Here is a 7,984-nt window from a genome sequence, read left to right as displayed (position 1 = left end):
TATACCTTTGTTTTATGTCAGATTATTAAGAATGTTCTAATCCTGGTTCAAGATTTTGAATACAAACAATCGTTTATTTCATTATACGTATATTCATTTATATAACGAGTATGAAATGATAAAGACGAAGCTAACAAACGTGCAGTGATCGATCTAAAAAAAAGTCTACAAACATTTAAAGAGGAAAACTGGGCGAAGTATAACGATAGTTTGAATATGTTAGCACTGGATGTATGTTGAATGATAAAAACTTGTAAACTTATGAGTGTTTTCCCATAATAAAACAAAGAATCAGAATTATTGTATACAATCCGTCACTTTTAAGTAACATGAATATCGAAGTCGAATGACATTTTTATAGACATCTGGTTGATATTTTTTTCTGCAGTACGATCTAGAAAAAACAATTCCATATACCAAAGAAAAAAAATATCTTCACCTTATCTATTTATAGACGTTGTGAAACGTGCAGAAATTGAAGATGAATACCACTTTGTTCTTATTTGCCAGCTATACAATTATTATAGACAAAAATTATTAAAAATATTATTGGAAAAAAAAAACTCTCCGTGTTTAAATTTGTTCAATCATTAAGCGTTAATAACGTTAAAGGGCTATATAACCTAGGAAAATAGATTTGTAAATCAGAACTTCGTTATCACATATGTGCAAATATTATAGATTATTGAAATAAATATGAGATATTCTCATTTAACTGAGTGAATAGCATTAAATAATTAGACTCAACTTGGTACAGATAACTAGTTTTAAGAAAGCATCAGGAGGAGTCAACTTGTATAGCAACTCCCTTTTCCTCTTTACGTCCCGCTCAAGAGGAAACAATAAAACCAGGTTATCTATACAATCTATACTAATTTAATGCCACCAAGGAGAGAGATGCCAGAGGGGATGGTTTCTCCAGCCAGGGGCAGAGGACTCAAAAGAACACACCACTACATCGCGGACAGCAAAGGCCTCGAGCTGAAGTGAAAGTTGATCCCCCCTTTCATGCCAAGGAATCCTCTTAGAGCGGGAGTGATGCTGCAACACGGAGTTGGAGGTGTTTGGGTCGGCCAAAATTGGTACTTTTGGAAAACCAGATTTCTCTTTAGATTTTAATATATCTGATTTTACTCCTGTACCAGAGGTAAGCTGACTCGATAATGTAGATCAGCGCATCCCTTTGAAAAAAAGCAGATAAAAATTGTCAAAATCACTTCAATATTACCATACAATTTTCAAGTGTGATCAGCACATCTACTTTTACTCAGTGTTTCTATCATTTCAATCAGAGTAAAAAAAATCTTCCCCAGATGCATCTTCAAGTACATCTGAAGGAGATGCCAAGGAAAACACCAAGCTACGAACTCTTCTACCAGCAGCTCTATGAACTGGGCAAGTCGCCTATCAAATGTGACAAACATTTTTTTTTGTATACACTGAATTATATATAATTATCCAGATTATCATTTTGAAAGGATGGTTTCAACGTGGCTTCAAATTACAATATTTTGGTCCTAGATCACTCAGGATTTCAAAAAATCTAACAAGATGGGGCAGATAATATCCAGTTGCAGAGCAAAAGATTCACAAAGAAGTTACATTTGGGAGTGTTGCGGGCCACTTTATAGAACCACTTTTTCCAACATTGCGTTTCTGCATTACGCCTCGTCCCCAAGCAGGGATGGGCACGATTACTGAAAAATGTAATCGATTAATAATCGATTACTCAGAGGAATTTTGTGTAATCGATTATATATCGATTACACTCAGTTTGGTCCTGTAATCGATTGTAATCGATTATTTTGGAAATTGTAATCGATTAATAATCGATTACTTCCAAGTTTTATCCCTTTAAATATCAAAGCAATATTGAAATGGTAATGTTGATGTATGATATCCACTGAAGTTTGAATGTGTTCTGTAGTTTCAGTGCAGATTCTTTTAAGGTTTTATTCTGGCTAACATTCTCACTAAATGCCCAAATGAGGGATTCTCTACCATGGAAAGTGGAGACATGATTCCTACAATAAAATATGCCAAGGAATTAATTATTCCTTTCAACTTTGGATCTGAACCTCCATATTTATTGACTTGTTGCAAAAATTATTTAATATTTTATTGTGAATTACTCCATTAGAAGTATCTGGGCTGCCCGTATGTTGACAATACACATAAAACATTCCTGTGTCTTCTTTAAAAAAATAAGTAAGTTAGAACACTTAGTAATAAACATGTAAATTAAATGTGTCTTTAAGTAATTTAACTAATGGCAAAATTTCATTCTGTATTGAAATAAGTGTTTTGAGAGCTATTAATTGTTTTAATAATATTGTTTGTCTTCAATGGAACTATGAATTATAAAAGTAAAACACTAGGTAGTTCATGGTTTACACCTCATTATCTGCAAGTCAGGGATGTCTCAGTCAATTAATTAGCCAAGATAAGCAAACACAGTGACACACTCCCTCTCTTACAGACACTTATAACATCTCACTGATATAAAAGCAACCTTACAATTTTGAATGAAAACGAGAATGATTTTGCAAATTTTAAAGTTACTAAAACACAAGGTTGAAGTTGTTTAAACATTTTCAGATATGAATATTTCCATCTTTTCACAAGTACAATGTAGCTTATTTACCAAATTATTTATATTTAATACAGCACTTAAATCTGTTTTTGCTATTTACGATTTTCTATTACAAGACAAAGTTTTTCAACATCTGAAATATGAAAAAGGACATGCAGCAAGAGGACAGTGGGTCAAATGTTAAATGCACACGAAAATTCTGTATATTTTATTAATGAATGGTTGAAATACACTTCTGAATTATTTAATACTAGACCAGAGGGTCTATAATGCAAATTTTATTGAGAACATTATAATTAAACTTATGATAATAAAACATTACACTAGGTGGTTTATATTTGATATTTATGTGTGACTGACTAAAAATAATTCTCCAAAATAACATCCATTTATGTATAAAATAATCGAAAGTAATCGAAAAAGTAATTATAATTACATTGAAATTTTTTGCTGCAATCGATTAAATTACGATTACAAGTAATCGAAAATCTCTTCAATTACCGATTACTGTCGATTACTTGAAAAAAAGTAATCATTACAATCGATTACGATTACCCCATGCCTGTCCCCAAGAAAGATTGTGACTACCGTCTTGATCACCATTTATCATATTCAGAAACTGCTTCAATTAAACAATAAAATACTTTCTTTAGTCGTTAGTACGGGAATTAATGTTGCAGATGTTACAGAAAAAATGCATCCCTTAATTTTTTCTGCAATAGCTGCAACCGTTAATTCACGTACTAAAAATAACAACAATAACATTTTATTGTTTATATCTGTGCAAATAATCAATTTAAGTAGGATTTAGTAGATGGAATAGTGTATTTTTGATATGTACGTCACTGTATGTTTCATTGATGAAACAGCAGCCATTGCTCAACAAATCTGTAGAGGTGATATGCTTAGCGGTGTTTATTGACTGATAAACGGCAATGTTTTTTTTTTAAGAAAAAAAGATGAAAGTTCAGTGGATGTAAATATTGAATGATTTTATCGACTCAGAACAGGGCTCTGTAACCTATTCACCTATAAACAATGATGCTGTCATTATTGCCAAATTATATTAGGTAGGGAAGCCTTTATTTCCAAGCCAGGCTTGGATTTCTCGAAAAAAAAACTTAAGTTAAATCTCATACTTAAGTCTGAGTTTTTACTCAAATTTCTGAGAAAAATCTCAAATTTGAGAAAACTCAAAATATTGCATTTCTCGAAAAAACTTAAGTTCTTTTTCTTACTCAAACTGATAAAAAACTTAAGTTACCTTGTTAGTAAACTTAAGTCCTTAAAAAAAATCTCAAACATGGCGGTGAACAACCGACGGCAGCGTCGTAGACGTCGACATAGACAGAGAGTTGCTCACAACAGGCTTGTTGACCGTGAAAATCCTTTAGAATTAATGCCAGAGGAGGAGATTTTCAAAAGGTATCGTTTCCGCCCGGACACAATTTTGTTCGTGGTGAATTTATTAAGACGATTTCTCTCGAGAGACACTCTGCGAAGCTGTGCCCTCACCCCCCTTCTGCAGGTTATGGCCACACTGAGATTTCTCGCCACCGGAGGTTTTTATTCCTTTGTAGCCGATACATTTGACAGCCTGTCCCCATCCACTGTGTGTAGGGCGGTTAAGGATATGTGTCATGCTTTGTGTCAGATGTCACGGCAATTTATAAGGATGCCAGCAAGACATGCAGCTGATGGAGTGAAAAAGCATTTCTATTCCATCGCAGGTAAACAACAAAACAAGGGAAGTAATCACAGAACAAATGGGTGCAAGTTACATCGTACCATAAATCCTTCGAATCAATAAAACAATAGCCGTTTTGTTTTCGCATACATCTTACACTTTGTTGCAATAAAACTTTTTAAAAAAAAATACAAAAAGAAAGAAAAGATATGGAACGATTTCTATTTATGCCATCATGTACACATAATTGGCCAAAATATACATATGGGAAAGGTGGGATTCACAGGTACCTGAAGTGTGGACCCCCCCCCCCCCCCCCACACACACACACACACAATAATTTAAAAAATCGTAAGAACTTATACTTTCTCAAATATATAATATTTCCCCATCAATCACGACCTATGCCGTTTCATGCAAGCAGATTGTACTTCTTTCGTTTAGAGATTGTCCATGTACAGTATATACTAAAGTTTATTATAACGTAAATGTATTATACATGCATGGCCATTCTCTAAACTTAAGAAAACGTACAATCCTGCCTGTATGGAACGAAAAATGGGTGTGATTGACTGAGAAATCTCATTCTTGAGAAGTTGAAGACTCTTACTTAATTTAAGAAGGGGGCATCCACACTTCAGGTGTTTGGGGGGGGGGGGGACTACCTCAATAACAAAATTGAATGCAAATTAAAGAAAATAATTAAGAATAACTTAAAGCCAAAATAGCGGATAATTTCAAGACTTTTCTAATCGAAGATGGTTATCATTTTCCCTTATTAGTTGCAACATGCTTGATGTTTTTTTTTAATGTGTTCACATAGTTACTTATTTCATGGTCCTAGGTTTTCCAAATGTCCTCGGGTGCATTGATGGTACGTACAATGTACATCAAAATTCAGGCACCTTCAGAAAATGAGCCAGATTTCTTGAATAGAAAAGGGTACCATTCTCTAAATGTACAGGTAATTTGTTTTAATTATTTTGAATTATAATTATTTGCACTGGCCATCGTAAAATTAATATTTTTTAAAGATTTTCAAAAATTATAAAAATCTCTATCAAGTAATAATATTTAATTATTCGTATTATCAGATGATCTCCGATGGCAAATTTAGAATTTTGAACTGTGTCGCCAAGTGGCCTGGAAGTGTACATGACAGCAGGATTTACCGAGACAGTCATATAAGCATTGCCTTTGAAAATGGTAACTTCATTTGTAAAGTTTTGTTAAATTGAATAATAATTGAAATCAGTATATATACATGTACGAGGGGTTATCAAAAAGTTCGTGGACTAGCGCCATAAGATTAAAACCGATTTAGGTACATCAATGAATTTTAAAACATTTAGTTAGGATCGTCTTTTCTATCTATAGAATAAACCATGAATCATAAGTTTTATTTTTTAAATAAATGTTTAATGTTTTTGTAAGCAATGGTATGTCCAGGCGGCGCAATCTTAAATATGACGGTTTTTCTTCCTGAGTGTAACTGAGAAAAACTCTTTTAATATGAGCATTTGTCATCAAAAAATCCCGTTATTTCAGGCATATGGTACGACACAATTGTTCTGTAAAATTTACAATTTTTACCCCATTCTGTACGTTCTATGAAATTCTATTGTAAATTTTATATGGAGTGTCCAAAAAATTAAGGCTTGAAAATGACATCAAAAAGGGGGAGGGGTTTCTTCTTCCAGCATTCTATAAAGTTTCGAACCTGGAAAAACTGGTATAGACCTAAGGAATATTAAAACGGGCAAAAGAGAAATAAAATGCATCCAGAGTGTTTGTTTTTAAATGCCCAAAAAGATTCAGAGAGATGATAGATGCATTGTTAATGTCGATTTGTAGTCAGGGTGTCAAAAGTCAGTCACGTCAAAAAGTGACTTTGATCATGTGTGGTAGAATTTGAACTCCAACAAGCTAAGTATTCTGGCATAATCAAGTGAGAATCTTTCCCTTTGTATAGATCCATTTACAATATTATATGCATTGAAAGTAGCTGTTCATGACATGATAAAGTCATATAAACAAGATGGGCTTAAGTCCTTACTTAACTCCAGGTAATCTCATCAAGATAAGTGTATGAGGTAGAGAGAGCGGACAATGAGAAACAATGACGTTGTCGGACGTCAAGAAACTAAACGGCGACAGCGCCGGGTGATCATATAATGTCTTTTTTATTTTAGAATAATTTGGAAGATTATCAACGTATCGAGCTAAAATTTTCAACATTTCTTAAACTTTTGTTGTTTTATGTTTCTTATACATTTTGTAAGCACAGACTACATAGTATTAATTTTATCGCATCAGTCCACGAACTTTTTGATAACCCCTCGTATATGGTGTAACGTGTGCCGAATACACAAATCTATTTTTGGCTCCCGATGACACACTTACAACAACACCAGTCAAAACGAATTAAAACTTTAACAAATTTTAATAGTAAAACAAATATGTAATCAATAATAAATAAACACACACAATTACAGTTACACACAAATTGACAAAATAAACAATTCGCGGACAGAATTTACTCAGCTGTTAGGAAGTCCTCCAGCTCCGCGGACATCGCTCGCTAAGTTCACGGCAATACTTCCACGGTTAGCCCAAGCTCAAGCCGAATTACAAAGTATGAAATCATCCACCATTCCTGTACCCAATGTCTAAAATCTCTTGAATCTCCTGTCTCGCAGACGATCGCGTGCTGGTGTTCCTCGGCTTCCGGAAATCACACAAAAGGTAACGAGTGACGCCACACATAACAAAAATAACAACATCAGCTGACGCAATATCTATTAATAATATTAAAGTATCGTAACACTTCCCCCCTTAAAGAAAAGTTTGAATGTAATGAAAACTTTTACAATTGCAATGAAACAATATGATTTTACAAAATTTACATACATTTCAATAATATAACATTTCAATCAACAGGTACTCTCGACAATGCGTCTGCAATCAAATTTTCTCTACCTTTAATATGTTTAATGACAATATTGTGTTCCTGTAATTCTAAACTCCATCTCATTAACCTCTGGTTCTTGTTTTTCATTTTGTGTACAAAGGTGAGTGGATTGTGGTCAGTGAATACAACAACTGGATGTACAGATGAATATAAATACACATCAAAATGCTGCAGTGCTAATAACATAGACAAACATTCTTTTTCTACAGTAGAATAGTTTCTCTGACATTTCGAAAACTTTCTAGAAAAATAAGCAACAGGATGGCATATACAATTTTCATCTTCTTGCAATAAAACTGCCCCACAACCCACATCACTAGCATCAATTTGTAACAGAAACTCTTTATCAAAATTTGGTGATGAAAGAACTGGAGAGACCATGAGTATGGTTTTAATTTGTTTAAAGGCCTGTTGGCACTTTTCATCCCAAATAAACTTGCTATTCTTTTTCAAGAGACAGGTCAATGGGTTAGCAATAGTTGAAAAGTTTGGACAAAACTTTCGATAATATCCCGCCATTCCCAGGAATCTCATCAGTTCTTTCTTACATTGAGGAGCAGGAAAATTGACAATTGCATCAACCTTAGCAAAAACCGGTCTAACATGGCCATTACCAACAATGTGGCCCAAATATTCAACAACAGCATGACAAAATTCAGTTTTTGTAAGGCTTACAGTCAAATTTGCCTCTGATAATTTTACAAATAGTGCCCTAATATGTAACAAATGCTCT

General features: G+C 33.6%; 1 pseudogene; it reads left to right on the top strand.

The window, feature by feature from the left end:
* The first annotated feature begins 3,712 nt into the window (after positions 1-3,712).
* Positions 3,713-7,984, top strand: part of LOC133174273 (putative nuclease HARBI1) — a 10,474-nt pseudogene continuing 6,202 nt past the window's right edge.

This window comes from Saccostrea echinata, unplaced genomic scaffold, assembly GCF_033153115.1.
Source record: "Saccostrea echinata isolate AGI-Se365-2 ecotype Australia unplaced genomic scaffold, CSIRO_AGI_Sech_v1 ptg000057l, whole genome shotgun sequence".
Taxonomy (NCBI): Eukaryota; Metazoa; Mollusca; class Bivalvia; order Ostreida; family Ostreidae; genus Saccostrea; species Saccostrea echinata.
This window is presented reverse-complemented; position numbering and strand designations above follow the sequence as displayed.